This window comes from Ambystoma mexicanum, chromosome 4q (assembly GCF_040938575.1).
Source record: "Ambystoma mexicanum isolate Mex_15411 chromosome 4q, UKY_AmexF1_1, whole genome shotgun sequence".
Classification (NCBI taxonomy): domain Eukaryota; kingdom Metazoa; phylum Chordata; class Amphibia; order Caudata; family Ambystomatidae; genus Ambystoma; species Ambystoma mexicanum.
In genome coordinates this window covers 434,713,973-434,732,868 of record NC_090928.1, presented here as the reverse complement: position 1 = coordinate 434,732,868, position 18,896 = coordinate 434,713,973, and positions in this window count along the sequence as shown.

The following is an 18,896-nucleotide window of genomic DNA, read 5'->3' as shown; positions in this document are numbered from 1 at the left end:
TTAACCAGACAAGGGGACTGATCACCCAGAAGGGAGGGGAGAAAGCGCACCGCCACGAACCAGGCTGTAAAGGAAGAACAACAAGTGAGTAATACGAAGGTAACAGTTGTCCCCTGTAAGCCTTACTAACTGATGGGATACCTGGGCTTTTTCCCCCCGTAGGATAGAAGAACAGTACAATCCGGGAATCACCTAGGAATATAACAAGACTTAGTATCTAACTGGCTTAAACTATGACACAATTCAAGAGGTGGACAGGATCTTACCAGTGGAGAATGAATGGAGGATTTGAGTAGCTTATAACACAACGACAGGGATAAAATAAGAAAAAGGAAATGTTAGTAGTAGGATGCTAATACCCGGGCGGCACGAGAGTCGCACTGGATTCGGGATGGTGCACAGCTGCAGAGCGTCCTTGAGTGCACGGATAAAACAGGTGCATTCCAAATGTTCCGTTTGTGAAGCAGAAAGTCTTACCACTGATGAACGAAGAATGATGACAACAACCAGTCGGGATGGTAGTTCCAGGGAAGGTAAGTGGAAGGCAGGTAAGGTCTGGCGCGATGCAGAACAACCAGTCGGGATGGCTATTCCTGAGATAGGTAAGTCGAAGGCAGGCAAGGTCTGGTACACTAGGGGACATGGACTATGGCAAAAGCGCGTAGAAAAGAAGTCCAGCAGAAAATCGGTTTTCGGTACACAGGCAGGCAATAACAAAGACAATTTTTTTCTAGCGGGGTCCGTGAAGCAAAAACAGGTTCGGTACACGGGAAGGCAGTTCAATAAGGGTATTCCAAAAATAGAGGGTCCAGTAAACAGTCCGAGTCAAATCCGTAAGAACAAGGAGGTTTAGCAATTGAAGATGGAACTTCTAAATGCCGGAGTAGCTGTAAACAGAAGCGGCGCCCTGGCTGCCTCCATGGACTACATCAGTGAGAGAGGCGGGACAAGCCAATGCGAGGCTCTACTGGCAAACTACCATACGGAGCCAGGTTTTCTGGGGAATGTAGTTTCCGATTTGCTAACTTCCACGGCAGCTGCCATCGTGCATGAAATGGGGCAGCATAATGCCGAATTCTTTTGGGGAGCGCTACAAATCTCCCCTTCATTCTGGTAGTTGCACTAGGAAGTCGAAGTGCTAGAGGTGCAGGTGGCTGGGTTTTGCACACAGAGGGGGGTGAACGACGACCCATAACAGCATCCGCCCCCAAAGACAGCGGCAACCCCTTGCGGGCATGGAAACGACGCAGGAGTACAGGTGAGTGGATGTTACACAAGGGTTCCCAAGACCTATCCTCAGGACCATACCCCTTCCAATCGACCAGATAAAAGGGCCGACCCCTGCAGAGTTGGAAGTCAATATATCAGCAACCTCATATTCATCTTCGCCATCCACGCGAATAGCGCAAGGTCGCGTAGGTAGGCGCGTGGAAGGAAGGCAAGGCTTGAGGAGACTGACGTGGAAAACAGGATGCAGTTTCCGTGAAGTTGGCAAAGAAAGACGCATTGCCACAGGATTCAAAACCTTCGTAATGGGAAAAGGACCCACAAACTTCGGTAGCAGCATACGTCTGCCAGGAATACGTAGATTACGTGTAGACAGCCAAACCTTCATGCCCACTTTGTATTCAGGAGCTGCAGTCCTATGCCGGTCAGCGTATCTTTTCGCTCTCTCCTGCGCAAGTAGAAGATGGGATCGAACTCCCCTACGGACTGAGTCCAATTCTCTTACACAAGCCTGAGCGGCCGGGTTGTCAATGGGGAGTGCCGGATCCAAGGGCAAAGAACGTGGATGGAATCCATACAAGGCAAAAAACGGTGATACACCCGAGGCACAGTGTACCGAATTATTGTAGGCAAATTCGGCAGTGGCGAGCGTCTCTAACCAGGTAGACTGAAATTGGAGACACAGGCATCGGAGGAACTGTTCCAGAGTGGCGTTAGCCCTCTCAGTCTGTCCATCGGTTTGTGGATGGTATGCAGAGCTGAAACGATCGTCAATGTGCAGTGAAGAAGTCAAAGCCCTCCAAAAGCGAGAAGTAAACTGAGGGCCGCGGTCCGAAACTATGATAGAGGGAAGTCCAAAGAAACGAAAGACATGCTTGAGAAACAAAGAAGCCAGGAGGGGGGCTGAAGGTAACCCCGAGCAGGGAACAAACAGAGCCATCTTGGAGAAGTAGTCGATGACAACCCAGACGGTATCATAACCGCTTAGAGGAGGCAGATCCACGATGAAATCCATGGAAACCATATACCATGGTTTATGTGGCACCGGAAGGGGTCGCAAAAGGCCCACAGACTTGGATCTCGAGACTTTGCATTGAGCACATACTGAGCAAGAGGCCACGTAATCGATGATATCCCTGGACATCGACGGCCACCAAGCCCAACGGCGCAGTGCCTCCAACGTCTTTTGCTGCCCCGGATGGGCCGCCATCAAGGAATCGTGTGACCAGGCTAAAGCTCGAAGACGTGCTTCTCCAGGAGGTATAAAGAGACGACCCTGGATATAAGGCAAGCCTTGTACGATGTCGAGATTTAATGATTCACATTCCTCATCATTTGAGGTCACCCAAGATGATATAAGGGCACGGAGCGAAGGCTGAGGAGTGCAGGCACAGACCACCCTTTCAGGTAACAGCAGGGGACGATCAGCCTTAGAAACACAGGAACCGTGGAATAACCTTGAAAGAGCGTCAGCACAGGCATTGAGGCGAGCCGGTCTATATGTGATGACAAAGTTAAACTGGGAAAAGAAAAGATGCCAACGAGCTTGTCGGGCCGTAAGGCACTTCATAGATTTGAAGGCAAGGAGGCTACGATGATCCGAATAAACAGTAACCTGATGACGGGCCCCCAACAGATGATGACGCCATTCCGCAAAGGCATCTCTGATGGCTAATAACTCACGTTCTGTGATAGGATAATTGCGTTCATAAGGGGTCAATTTTCTGGAAAAATATGCCACTGGATGGATTTCTCCTGAATCGGGACATTCTTGTGACAACACTGCCCCAACAGCTGAACCAGAGGCGTCTGCCTCCACTAGGAAGGGAAGGAGAGGGTCCGGGTGTTGCAAGACCGGTGCTGTCGAAAAGGCGGTCTTCAGGATTTCAAAGGCCCGCTGTGCCTCCAGATTCCATGCATATGGTTTCTTGGAGCTGGTCAGTGCTATTAAAGGAGAAGAGATCGATGAGAATGAATGGATGAAACGTCGATAAAAATTGGAGAACCCCAAGAAGGACTGCAGTGCTTTAACTGAAGCAGGAACGGGCCATTCCAGAATCGCTCTAACCTTAGAGTGACTCATACGAATGCCACGACTGGTCAAGTCATAATCAAGAAATTCCACCTCGGCGGAATTAAATACACACTTCTCTGCCTTGACGTACAGGTGGTTCTCCCTCAACCTCTGTAACACAAGACGCACATGTACGCAGTGATCTTTCATAGAGGATGAGTAGATAAGGATATCATCTAGATAAATTATGACAAATTGATCCAGATAGTCATGGAAGATGTCATTCATGAAGGCCTGGAAGGTGGCCGGGGCATTACAAAGTCCAAACGGCATCACTAAGTATTCGAACAAGCCATAACGTGTCTTAAAGGCAGTCTTCCACTCGTCCCCTGCTCTAATCCGAACGAGATTATAGGCCCCCCTGAGGTCAAGTTTAGTGAACATCACTGACGAACCAAGTTGATCTAGAAGCACTGATATCAACGGAAGAGGGTACTGATTTTTTACCGTAACATTATTCAATGCCCTGTAATCTATACAAGTGCGCAGGTCCCCCTCCTTCTTAGGGACAAAGAATAATGGAGATGCCGCTGGGGATTTGGAAGGCCTAATAAAGCCCGTGGCCAAGGCTTTATCTATGTATTCTTTCAGAACCTTGTCTACTGGTAAGGTAAGGGAATAGACTCTTCTGGCTGGTATCTTGGCCCCAGGTAACAGGTCTGTTGGACAATCATAGGGCCTATGAGGCGGCAATCGATCTGCCCTGCCCTTATCGAACACATCCCGAAAGGATTCGTATTCAGGAGGGATGTCTTTACTAGTGTCACGAACGATGGCACCTATGACAGACAAGGAAGCCACCAGAGCTTGACAGGAAGACTCCGGGCATACATATGTATCCTGAAAACAGTTTTCATTACACTCCAAAGAAGGGAATCGAACACTTTTCTTTACCCAATCAATAGCAGGGTTGTGGTGTTGCAACCATGGAATACCCAATATGACCTGATATTGAGGAGCTTTGATTAGATCGAATGACATCGATTCAACATGTCCGTCTTCGGTCTTCATGCTGACAAGGGAAGTATTCTGTGTAAGCAAACCGGATACCAAAGTTGTACCGTCCACAGTATGGACCCTCTCGGGTTGAGCCTTTGGTAGAATGGACACTTTGTTTTTTCCAGCGTAGTCAAAGTCCTTATAGTTCCCCGTAGCTCCGGAATCTATAATAGCCAAGGAGGGGAACGTAGCGTCTTCGGCCGTGGTAAATAACACAGGAAGACTGACAGGAGCAGACAAAAAACCCTGTGAGTCCAAAGAAGACACTCCCGGCGTAGGGACTCTATCTATCGCCGGGATTTGGCGTTTCCCGCCTTTTTGACCGGTCTTTTGGGACAGTCTTTCAATTGGTGTTCTGAAGAACCACAATACATGCACAAATTATGTGAACGTCGATATTCACGTTGGGCCTGAGTCAAAGGACCCCTCACCGCCCCTATCTGCATGGGTTCTGGAGTCAGAGCAGGAGGAGTAACTACATCTGCTGGAATGGGGGTAAGGATTGATGTTTTACGTTCTCCTCTTCTTTCAGACCTTCGGGCATCTATTTGCAACACCAAGTCTAATAATTCACCGAAGGAGGTCGGAACGACCGGTACTGTGGCTAGGATGTCTTTTAATTCTTCGGACAACCCCTGGTAGAATACGGCTGATTTCTTCTCTTCAGGCCAGTCTGTCTCAGCAGCTAGCTGATTGAATCTGGTTAGATAATAAAAAAGAGAAGAAGAGCCTTGTCGTAGACTCAACAACTCCAGGTCAGATGCTTGAGATTTGTAACGGTTATCAAAAACCTTATTCATGGCCAATATGAGTTTGTCACAGTCATAGAGGACGTAGCTGTTGGACTCAAGTAAAGGGTTGGCCCACGCAGCCGCTGTACCCCCGAGATGGGAAAGAATAAAGGCTGCCTTGGTGGTGGAGTTTGGAAAGGTGGTGGGCCGACACAAAAAATGCAATTTGCATTGATTCATGAAGGTCCGATATTGCTTTGGATCTCCCGTAAAGCGTTCCGGAGGGGCCAACGGGAATTGAGTGGCCATCAAAACCGGGGTCGCAGAAAACCCAGAGGCGGAAGCTGAAGGTAGACCAGAACCTGAAGCGGCCGCACCCGCCATGTCTACCCCGAGTGTCGGGGGGGTTTGAATACTCCGTAAGCTGTCGATCCTTTGATGCATGGCGTCATGAGCTAATGTCATGTCAGATCGTAACTCAGACACCAAACGAAACAAAGCAGCCAAAGGATCAGCTTCATCCATGGCTTCTGTTTTTGTTACTCACCGGTGAGATGAGTGCGTGGAACCGGGGAGTATCTAAAACCCAGGAAGTTGCTTGAAGAGCTTTGGGTAGGGCCTCTACCCAAGCCTCCTCTCTGTGAGGGAATAAGACCTTCAAAATGATATGACCACTTGCTGTATTTAACCAGACAAGGGGACTGATCACCCAGAAGGGCGGGGAGAAAGTGCACCGCCACGAACCAGGCTGTAAAGGAAGAACAACAAGTGAGTAATACGAAGGTAACAGTTGTCCCCTGTAAGCCTTACTAACTGATGGAATACCTGGGCTTTTTCCCCGTGTAGGATAGAAGAACAGCACAATCCGGGAATCACCTAGGAATATAACAAGACTTAGTATTTAACTGGCTTAAACTATGACACAATTCAAGAGGTGGACAGGATCTTACCAGTGGAGAATGAATGGAGGATTTGAGTAGCTTAGAACACAACGACAGGGATAAAATAAGAAAAAGGAAATGTTAGTAGTAGGATGCTAATACCCGGGCGGCACGAGAGTCGCACTGGATTCGGGATGGTGCACAGCTGCAGAGCGTCCTTGAGTGCACGGATTAAACAGGTGCATTCCAAATGTTCCGTTTGTGAAGCAGAAAGTCTTACCACTGATGAACGAAGAATGATGACAACAACCAGTCGGGATGGTAGTTCCAGGGAAGGTAAGTGGAAGGCAGGTAAGGTCTGGTGCGATGCAGAACAACCAGTCGGGATGGCTATTCCTGAGATAGGTAAGTCGAAGGGAGGCAAGGTCTGGTACACTAGCGGACAGGGACTATGGCAAAAGCGCGTAGAAAAGAAGTCCAGCAGAAAATCGGTTTTCGGTACACAGGCAGGCAATAACAAAGACAAACTTTTTCTAGCGGGGTCCGTGAAGCAAAAACAGGTTCGGTACACGGGAAGGCAGTTCAATAAGGGTATTCCAAAAATAGAGGGTCCAGTAAACAGTCCGAGTCGAATCCGTAAGAACAAGGAGGTTTAGCAATTGAAGATGGAACTTCTAAATGCCGGGAGTAGCTGTAAACAGAAGCGGCGCCCTGGCTGCCTCCATGGACTACATCAGTGAGAGAGGCGGGGCAAGCCAATGCGAGGCTCTACCGGCAAACTACCGTACGGAGCCAGGTTTTCTGGGGAATGTAGTTTACGATTTGCTAACTTCCACGGCAGCTGCCATCGTGCATGAAATGGGGCAGCATAATGCCGAATTCTTTTGGGGAGCGCAACAAATCTCCCCTTCATTCTGGTAGTTGCACTAGGAAGTCGAAGTGCTAGAGGTGCAGGTGGCTGGGTTTTGCACACAGAGGGGGGTGAACGACGACCCATAACAGACTGCGCCTAAGGTATGCTACCAACATAAAGGAAAGGTGGACGTAGGATACAACACCAACTGTGCAAGCGTGATGGAGTTACCTGAGGGGGGAGCAGGAACAGCAGTGATAATGGACCATTACTGGGCCTGTGGAGAAAAGGCATACCACACACTGCTCCCTCTGTGGAATGGTGTGTGCACGATGGTGCACGTCAATGTACCATCACTAGTGGTACCCAAGAAGCATGTGAATGTGGCGAACTTTCCCAAAATGGATGAAGGGGACAAGAGAAAGAAGAGATCTGCACCACCTCAGGTGGAGCAAGGGAACAGGACCAATGGCAATAATACCGTCCTAAATAGAAGGAAAAGACAAGGAGAACCTCTGACTGGAAATTACCTATGGGGAAGGTCGGAAACGGCACTCACTTCAATTCCGCCAGAACACAGACTATTCGGCAGAGCAGCAATGTTCTTCTCCTCAATAATACATCCGGGACTGCAGGTTTACGCAAACGCAAAATGGCTCCAGATAACTAGATGGGAACTAATGATGACCATCAATTCTACAGTAAATGGATTCAACGCAATAAAAGAGGAGCTGCGAGCTGTAAGGATGGTAGCACTCCAGAACAGATATGTATTGGACCTCCTCACAGCCATGGAAGGAGGAGTCAGCGCAAAGATAGGACAATCATGCTGCACGTTCATTCCTGCCAACGATGCTGACAATGGTACACTGACAGAAGCAGTTTAACAATTGGCGCAGATGCACTCCAAAATGATGGATGAAAGTAATGGTGTAAAAAAGGATGAGAGCTGGTTTTCGCTATTATGGTCATGGATGCCATCTTGGCTGTCAGATGGACTGAAAATCATAGTTGGTTGTACTATTTTGGCTGGAGCTACACTGATCATAATAAGATTTTGGAAGGCCCGGAAGGCACGCACCACCGACGAGTTGCTTGAAATGGTCGGTATGCACCCCTTGATGCCAGCAGATGACAGCCAACACACAGGCATAATAATACAAGAGAGAGAGAAATTGCGCAACCAGATCATCACCAACCACCTGGACCCACCATCGGTGAAGATCGAGAACCCAAGAAACCCCAGGAGTTACATTGGGAAATGGGTATACTGTACTCCTGGAGGAACATGTGAATATATGTACTGGTCATTTGAAGATCATGTTAACCACTATGGACATTTAGGAGGAATAACTAAAATATGGAGAGAAAGAGGAGATAACGAAAAGGATATGTTTGTGGTCGACAAGTCGACCAGAGGGGGGACTGAAGTGGGAGAATGGAAAAACAGGCTCCAGTCCTTCCCCTCTCGCGCCTGGCCTAAAGGATCACGGCCCAGGCACCCGCCACGAGAAGAGTTTGCCCATCTACCAGACGACCAAATACCCTGGTACAGGAACATACGGATGTGTCCATCTGCCTGCCCAGCAGCACGCCCTGCCCATGCCGACACCTGCGGCACGGATCAACTAGATTAAAACCTACACGTCGTTAGAGATGCCATGACGACCTAGCCAACGGTCAGCACACCTGTGCAAATATACACACTGGACACTCCCGCACCAATCTACACGAAGAATACACTCAGTGCTATGACGTAGGCGACAGACATACTCACGGACGTGCATCTTTATTATTTTTCACATAGGCTCTCAAAATGCAAAAACGCAAGACGCATCATGAACTCATCTAAAAAGCTTGCTTACGCTTCTCCTAAACCCAGGTGCCATAATGAGAAATATAACGAAGACACGATACTGGTTATAAGACAATATGATACTATAACCTAAAGCGCCTGTGCACCAAACGGTTCCACCTATACACCAGGCCTAAGTAGGCCGCAAGCAAGAGCTTCCATGGACGTTAAAAGAACAAGAGTCATGTTGCTGATCCTGCAGAATGAGCCCGGTGAAAGCAGACAGCCAAGGTCGCAATGTTGCAAACCCACATTCCGAAAGCAGACCATCAAGGGCACGATGTTGCAACCTCGCACGCCGCGCACCAACGTTAAAGTCACACCTGCAAATTAAACCAGGCACACAGTGGAAAAACAATATTAATTGTGCAGAAGTCTGCCTCAAACACGGTCCCACCTCACGTGACCAATCTGAACTTGACAGGATGCCAAGCCCAGGAGAAAGAAGGCGTCTGGATCCTTCGGTACAAGACACAGGCAGACACACTTAAAAGGCTCAATGGACATCTGCGACAGTGGGAGTAGTCGGCCTTCTCGCTCATGAATAAGTCCTCACATTGTCTGCACGTACTCATAGTGAAACATTGTTGCAAATGACAGGTACACCGAGAGCTGGGAACAGCGATGGTCCCAGGCTGGGAAGCTTGCGGGCGCCCCAATCAGAACATGGGGCTCTTATCACTGATGCCATTAACATTGACCAATCATCAGGAGTCTTCATGTAACAATTCTCATGTATCTAATTGTAGGGACAACCCAGTATATCACCTGACTAACCCTTGTCCACTAATATTGTTCTCTATACGTATGCTATACTAACCCTACCACTCGAGCAACCAATTAAGAGTGGCGATAGGTTTTTTGCTAACTTTCTAAGGTGACGCAAGTAGCGCGTCATACTAAGGTAAAAAGGGCCTGCGAGCCCCACGATTGTGTGTGTGTCAGGACGGACACGTACGATCCTTGACCCACCCCTGCCGTTTTTGTTTAATAAACAGCAGAGTCACCTTGCTTCTTGTGTGTGTCTCATACTCTATTTCATCTGGGATATACGGAAGGAGTTAGGGCCTCCCTGCCCGGAGGTCTGCGGACGGCCCGGCCGACCCCGGCAGGATTTCCCCCCGACAGATACAATCAGGAGGCAGTGACAGAGAAGTTAAAAAGTTGATTGTTATAATGGCACACAAACACTGTAATATATGTAAAAGTATATAATATAAAATAAGAAAATAAATAAATAAATAAATAAATAAATAAATAAATAGATAAATAAATATAATCGAAGCTCATGGTTGGTGTGCAGAGAGAAAATGTATTAAATATTGAATGCTGTTTTATATATGCTTGTTTTCTTTTTAACTTGTGTTTAATTTCAGAAAAAAAAAAAAAAAAAAAACGAAATGTTTTTACCAAGCATGTTTTATTTTTGGAAAAAGGGTGAAGTTAGTATTGTGCAATATACTTAATCTGTTTCTTTTCTATTTTGGTTTAGAACATTAACTATTTATACCGGAGGTCACGGGAGACAATGGAGTCCTGGAGCCCACATGGACGGATTCCGGGAAAGCCCCAAAGAGGGGTGAAGACCAAGGCTGTAAAGCGATCAGCATTGAAGATGATACCGATGATATGGTTAATGATGATGATATTTGGAGGGATCTTCAAGAATTCAGAAGCACAGGTTGTCATTGAACCTGGACCAGCATCTGGTATCGCGGTGGAAGAGGCACCAGGATTCATCATGAGTGATAGAAGGATGATTTTCCAAAATATCTACATACCATTGAATCCTGAGATTTTGATTGAAAAACATTTGAACAATACCGGAATTAAGATTGAACAGACTAAAGAGTGGCTGGAAATAAGAAAAGGGGACACAAAGCAGTCAATAAGAGATATATTAATGCAGTTGGAGAAAACATTTGTGAATTCAGCAGACATTAAGAAGAGGAGAGGAAAGAGAGGTGCAGTGATGCGCGCGATATCATTGGTAATGTCTATAGTTGGAGCCATAATAGGTACCACAATATCAACAGCCAATTCTATTTCGGTAGGAACACTGAGTACTAAAGCGCAACAACTGAGTATTGACCTATAAATAATACAAAAAACATTAGATGGGATTAGAGGGGGACTGGATGAACAAGTAAGATTCATAAATGAAACTGCAATCATTCTAAATGAACAAGCAGATGTGATGCAACGGGGGACTAAAATAATACTTAAGCATGACAGAACTTTGAATGAAATATTGAACATAATGAGTCCTGTTGATAGACTATTAACAAATTATATGAGAGAAGTTCAAACTGCAGTTTCACAATTGATTCAAGGACATATCCCCTTGTATTTTGTTTCGCAGGATATTATTCGTCAAATGATAGAAAGATTGACCAGGAGGGAAATTGATATAATACAGGTAAAAATTGCATTTGAAATGGGTAATGCAATGCCGTTATACGTGGACTTGGAAAGACTAGAGATCGGATTTTTGCTATGCATCCCATATGTAGCTCCTGAACTTATTTATCAAACGAAGTGGGTACACAACGTGGGATTTTGGCAAGAGGACACATTTATTAAGATTAAGACTCCAGAAGTGGTGGCATTTCAGTCATGGGAACCTGAAGTTTATTTAATACCAAACCTGGAAACATGTGTCAAATTTAAAGAACAAAATTATATGTGTCCAGGTAAACCGTTTGTTCCTGATGCCACAGATGCTGTTTGTGGTTTGAAATCTGACCAAAGTATATCATAAGGATGTGAAGTGATTATTAGTAATATGGGGAGTGAAGAACTGGCACAGGCTAAGATGGTCAGAGGTAAATGGTTGGTCAGCACCTGTTTAAAGAACATGACGGTAGTACATTTAAACCATGGAACATACGTGGTTAAACAGGTGAAATATAATGTTTTTTATTTACAGGTTCCAAAGGATACAATTGTGTCAATTGGGGGGTTAACATTGTTTCATGTAACAAATGATGTTTGGGAAAGCCAAGTGGAAAATATCGATTTTTTCAAAGGGATACTTTTCCAATAGATCCGGATGTGGAATATTTATTGAATCACAAAAAAAGACATGTTATAAAAATTAATTTGAGAAAAAAACAATATTACAATTAGTAATCTGGGGATAATAGAAGTGGAAAGATTTAATTGGGGAACCTGGGGGGAACGCTCAATAGTGGGTTTGGCTGTCCTGGTGCTAATCATGGGTGGATGGTTGATTGTGCTATCAGTAAAAATGAAAATGTTACTGATTTTAGTAGCTACATCAGGAAGAGAAAGATATCCCAATACACATGCATTTTAAAAGAAAAAAGAACAAGTTGTTTTTAGGAATTGGCTTGGATCGTAGCCAAGTTCTAAAAACAAAAGGAGGGTATGTAAGGATATTTGGCGTGTTACAGCACAGAGTACAGCACTACTGCACAGGTAGTATTTTTTTTGATGCAGCACCACCACATGGGTGTGGTGCATTGCTATATGTGTTGCCAGAGTAACATGGACATATAAGTAAAGACAGGCTATTCAGTCAAAAACGATTTTTACATATAAGATGCAAATCTATTTTTACAGTTAAAAGCACACATGTTCACATTCAAAATGCACACTATTTATCACCTGAAATGCCTATGTGGCGAAAGAGACACATTTGAAAATTAATAACTAACCTTATTAATAACTAACTGACTAATAAAACTTCATTTAACATAACCCACTAATAAAAATGTGTCTCCACTGCAGAATTAGGCCTACTCTGAAAGTGAACTTTTAAACGCACATTCATTTTTTTTTCTCTGCTGCTCTGTCCACATAACTACAGGAAGCAAAGAGCTCGAAGGAACAGGAAATCAGTTTGTTACAATTGCCACTGTAGAAGTGAGCCATTGTGTAGTGAGGGAGGAGATGATATGATTGATTCTGATTGGAGCAGCGTCATAGCAAGTATCATGCTAGAGGCTGTGATTAGAACTTTGCTGGAGAAGCTTGAGGAGAGGGGGAGAACAATCGAGATCTGGCAGAGCTGGGAGAAGGGTCTTTTACTGGCTGGGGCATTCCTGCTGCAAAAGCTGAGAGTTCCAGGCAATAACCCCGGTTTGAGAACGGCAGACGCTTGTTCTCACTGGGGTTGATTTTCAAGGGAGCCAAATTCAGAAAGAGAATAGCCGGAGAAAACTCATGCTGTACAGATAAGGTAATTATAGAAGCGAGTGGGAGCTGTGCGAAAGTGTGCGAAACTGTTCAGTCAGTTTATTAAAGGGAGTCTCAGTCCAATTGAATATATTCTCGCAGCTCTCTGTTCATTTATCACAAATAATGTTGTACCATTTCATTTATTTCTATAAAAAAAATTAAACTGTGTTTAAAAGAAATTTCTATAATACAAAAATATTTGAAAACAGATAGCTAGTGTGTATTATTTCTCTCTTTCATTTTGCATGGGAAAAGGTTTAAACGTGGGTAGATTTTCAAACAGTGCAATTGTCATTTTAAAACAGATGTGTGCATGATTCTATTCAGTATGGACAGTTGTGAGTGACTGTTTGTAGCATAGCCTGTTGGAGGTACATGAGTCAACGGGAAGAGAGACTCTCTGGACATAGTTCCCTACCATATACAAGGTAGTGGAAATTACCACAAAAATACCACAATAGCCCATGGTGCCACACAACACTAACACTGAAAATGTGGTATCCCTAAAATGTAGGCCTGAGGTCTCTCTAGTGATCAAGAACAATCTAGATAAAAAACAAGGGATGTTGGATATTGGGGCCACAAATAAACCAACCACTTTACCAACCAACCACGCAAACTACCGCGCACATCATCTAAATGGGTCTGAATTCTGAAATAATGCAATGTATTATTGTCATGTGTGACCCAATATGAATACAGAGAGTGATTATTGCTAAAGGTATTTTGGCGGTAAGAAAATACAGCAAAGCCCCAAATATCCACAAAATACCCAACAGGGCATATTATTGGTTTCCACCACAGTTTTATAACATTCATATGAGCTTCCAGCGGACTATTTCAAACTGATAATATCACCAGTAGAACTTGGGTAAATGTAAAACACAGCTTGTATCATACGAAGAAGTCACTCACAACTGTCCATACTGAATAGAATCATGCAGCATAATGGTGTTTACCCTATGTTTCAGGAGATGATCAGGAGTATTTCAAATGTAGAAATGTTTTGCTCATTACATAAAATGATAAGATTGCAAATATTTTCTTCAATTTAAGGTTGGACATGGGGGCAGCCAGATTTGAACTAAGGACCTCATGATCTACAGTCAAGTGCTCTACCACTAGCTATACCCCCAATTCTGAAATGTTCACCTATTTTAATTCAGTAATATGTACAAAGTGGAAGCAACATGCAATCACCATCAAAGCAATACATTTTCAGCCACCAAACATTCCTTATAACTATAAGGGGTACACAAGATGTCCTTTATCTGCCTTGGTAAAATACAGTGAGGTTTCCATTGCAAGAATTCATACATTTCGTAACACATGTAGATCTTGGAACATGGAAAAAAAATCTTTTGTCAAATGCACAAATTCTGCAAAATGTAACTGCTTCTCTACTGCAGTTTGTTGATTTTGTGCTAAGAGCATAGTTAAACCCAATTGTTAATTGTTTTGTATATGAAATGATGATATATCCTATTGTTTCTAACAGTGCATTGGGTTGAAAAACATTTTAACAGGATCTATTGACGAGGGTATATAGTTATGAAACAGGGACTTCTTGAACTGCACTCCTACGCTCTACCACTGAGTTAAACCCTTGAATGCTGAAAACTGCCCTTTTTTAAAAAGGTGATAGAGTGGGTGACTGTATGGAACTTGTAGAACTAATGACATCAGTGCACTTCTGGTCAGCTGTACAAATTAATACATTTCATTTAGGGCATATTATTGGTTTCCACCACAGTTTTATAACATTCATATGAGCTTCCAATGGACTATTTCAAACTGATAATATCACCAGTAGAACTTGGGTGAATGTAAAACACACCTTGTATCATATGAAGAAATCCTAAACAGTTTCATGGTGTTTACCCTATGTTTCAGGAGATGATCAGGAATATTTCAAATGTAGAAATGTGTTGCTCATTACATAAAATGCTAAGATTGTAAATGTTTTCTTCAATTTATTTAATTAAAAAAATATTTCTACAGGTAAAACAGTTGGACAAGGGGGCACCCAAATTCGAACTAGGGACCTCTTGAACTGCAGTCAAATGCTCTACCACTGAGCTATACCCCTAGTTCTGAAATGTGTACCTTTATTAATTCAGTAATATGTACAAAGTGCAAGCAACATGCAATCACCATCAAAGCAATGCATTTTCAGCCACCAAACCCTCCTTATAAGTATATGGGGTGCGAAGGATGTCCTTTATCTGCCTTGGTAAAATACAGTGAGGTTTCCATTGCAAGAATTCATACATTTCGTGTCACATGTAGATCTTGGAACATGGAAAACAAATCTTTTGTCAAATGCACAAATTCTGCAAAATGTAACTGCTTCTCTACTGAAGTTTGTTGATTTTGTGCTAAGAGCATAGTTAAACCCAATTTTTCATTGTTTTTTATATGAAATGATGATATATCCTATTGTTTCTTACAGTGCATTGGGTTGAAAAACATTTTAACAGTATCTATTGACGAGGGTATGTGGTTATGAAAAAGGGACTTCTTGAACTGCACTCCTACGCTCTACCACTGAGTTAAACCCTTGAATGCTGAAAACTGCCCTTTTTTAAAAAGGTGATAGAGTGGGTGACTGTATGGAACTTGTAGAACTAATGACATCAGTGCACTTCTGGTCAGCTGTACAAATTAATACATTTCATTTAGGGCATATTATTGGTTTCCACCACAGTTTTATAACATTCACATGACCTTCCAATGGACTATTTCAAACTGATAATATCACCAGTAGAACTTTGGTAAATGTAAAACACAGCTTGTATCATATGAAGAAATCCTAAACAGTTTCATGGTGTTTACCCTATGTTTCAGGAGATGATCAGGAATATTTCAAATGTAGAAATGTGTTACTCTTTACATAAAATGCTAAGATTGTAAATGTTTTCTTCAATTTATTTAATTAAAAACATTTTTCTACAGGTAAAACAGCTGAACAAGCAGGCACCCAGATTTGAACTAGGGTACCGCTTGATCTGCAGTCAAATGCTCTACCACTGAGCTATACCCCCAGTTCTGAAATATTCACCTTTATTAATTCAGTAATATATACAAAGTGCAAGCAACAGGCAATCACCATCAAAGCAATGCATTTTCAGCACCCAAACCCTCATATATGTATATGGGGTGCGAAGGATGTCCTTTATCTGCCTTGGTAAAATACAGTGAGGTTTCCTTTGCAAGAATTCATACATTTCGTAACACATGTAGATCTTGGAACATGGAAAAAAAATCTTTTGTCAAATGCACAAATTCTGCAAAATGTAACTGCTTCTCTACTGCAGTTTGTTGATTTTGTGCTAAGATCATAGTTAAACCCAATTGTTCATTGTTTTGTATATGAAATGATGATATATCCTATTGTTTCTTACAGTGCATTGGGTTGAAAAACATTTTAACAGGATCTATTGAAGAGGGTATATGGTTATGAAACAGGGACTTCTTGAGCTACACTCCTACGCTCTACCACTGACATACACCCTTGAATGTTGAAAACTGCCCTTTTTTAAAAAGGTGAGAGAGTGGGTGACTGTAGGGAACTTGTAGTACAATGACATCCGTGCACTTCTGGTCAGCTGTACAAATTAATACATTTCATTAAGGGCAAATTATTGGTTTCCACCACTGTTTTATAACATTCATATGAGCTTCCAATGGACTATTTCAAACTGATAATATCACCAATAGAACTTGGGTGAATGTAAAACACAGCTTGTATCATACGAAGAAATCCTAAACAGTTTCATGGTGTTTACCCTATGTTTTAGGAGATGATGAGGAGTATTTCAAATGTAGAAATGTGTTGCTCATTACATAAAATGCTAAGATTGTAAATGTTTTCTTCAATTTATCTAATTTAAAAAATATTTCTACACGTAAAACAGTTGAACAAGGGGGCACCCACATTTGAACTAGTTGACCTCTTGATCAGCAGTCAAATGCTATACCACTGAGCTATACCCCCACTTCTGACATGTTCACCTTTATTAATTCAGTAATATGTACAAAGTGCAAGCAACATGCAATCACCATCAAAGCAATGCAGTTTCAGCCACCAAACCCTCCTTATAATTATATGGGGTGCGAAGGATGTCCTTTATCTGCCTTGGTAAAATACAGTGAGGTTTCCATTGCAAGAATTCATACATTTCGTATCACATGTAGATCTTGGAACATGGAAAAAAAACTTTTGTCAAATGCACAAATTCTGCAAAACGTAACTGCTTCTCTACTGCAGTTTGATGATTTTGTGCTAAGAGCATAGTTAAATCCAATTGTTCATTGTTTTTTATATGAAATGATGATATATCCTATTGTTTCTTACAGTGCATTGGGTTGAAAAACATTTTAACAGGATCTATTGACGAGGGTATATGGTTATGAAACAGGGACTTCTTGAACTGCACTCCTACGCTCTACCACTGAGTTAAACCCTTGAATGCTGAAAACTGCCCTTTTTTAAAAAGGTGATAGAGTGGGTGACTGTATGGAACTTGTAGAACTAATGACATCAGTGCACTTCTGGTCAGCTGTACAAATTAATACATTTCATTAAGGGAATATTATTGGTTTCCACCAGAGTTTTATAACATTCATATGAGCTTCCAATGGACTATTTCAAACTGATAATATCACCAGTAGAACCTGGGTGAATGTAAAACACAGCTTGTATCATATGAAGAAATCCTAAACAGTTTCATGGTGTTTACCCTATGTTTCAGGAGATGATCAGGAATATTTCAAATGTAGAAATGTGTTGCTCATTACATAAAATGATAAGATTGTAAATGTTTTCTTCGATTTATTTAATTAAAAAAAATGTTCTACAGGTAAAACAGTTGAAAAAGTGGGCACCCAGATTTGAATTAGGAAACTTCTTGATCTGCAGTCAAATGCTCTACCACTGAGCTATACCCCCAGTTCCGAAATGTTCACCTTTATTAATTCAGTAATATATACAAAGTGCAAGCAACAGGCAATCACCTCAAAGCAATGCATTTTCAGCCACCAAACCCTCATATAAGTATATGGGGTGCGAAGGATGTCCTTTATCTGCCTTGGTAAAATACAGTGAGGTTTCCATTGCAAGAATTCATACATTTCGTATCACATGTAGATCTTGGAACATGGAAAAAAAATCTTTTGTCAAATGCACAAATTCTGCAAAATGTAACTGCTTCTCTACTGCAGTTTGTTGATTTTGTGCTAAGAGTATAGTTAAACCCAATTGTTCATTGTTTTTTATATGAAATGATGATATATCCTATTGTTTCTTACAGTGCATTGGGTTGAAAAACATTTTAACAGGATCTATTGACGAGGGTATATGGTTATGAAACAGGGACTTCTTGAACTGCACTCCTATGCTCTACCACTGAGTTAAACCCTTGAATGCTGAAAACTGCCCTTTTTTAAAAAGGTGATAGAGTGGGTGACTGTATGGAACTTGTAGAACTAATGACATCAGTGCACTTCTGGTCAGCTTTACAAATTAATACATTTCATTAAGGGCATATTATTGGTTTCCACCACAGTTTTATAACATTCATATGAGCTTCCAATGGACTATTTCAAACTGATCATATCACCAGTAGAATTTGGGTGAATGTAAAACACAGCTTGTATCATATGAAGAAATCCTAAACAGTTTCATGTTGTTTACCCTATGTTTCAGGAGATGATCAGGAGTATTTCAAATGTAGAAATGTGTTGCTCATTACATAAAATGCTAACATTGTAAATGTTTTCTTCAATTTATTTAATAAAAAAATATTTCTACAGGTAAAACAGTTGGACAAGGGTGCACCCAGATTTAAACTAGCGACCTTTTGATCTGCAGTGAAATGCTCTACCCCTAAATTATACCCCCATTTCTGAAATGTTCACCTTTATTTATTCAGTAATATGTACAAAGTGGAAGCAACATGCAATCACCATCAAAGCAATGCATGTTCAGCCACCAAACCCTCCTTATAAGTATAAGGGGTGCAACGGATGTCCTTTATCTACCTTGGTAAAATACAGTGAGGTTTCCATTGCA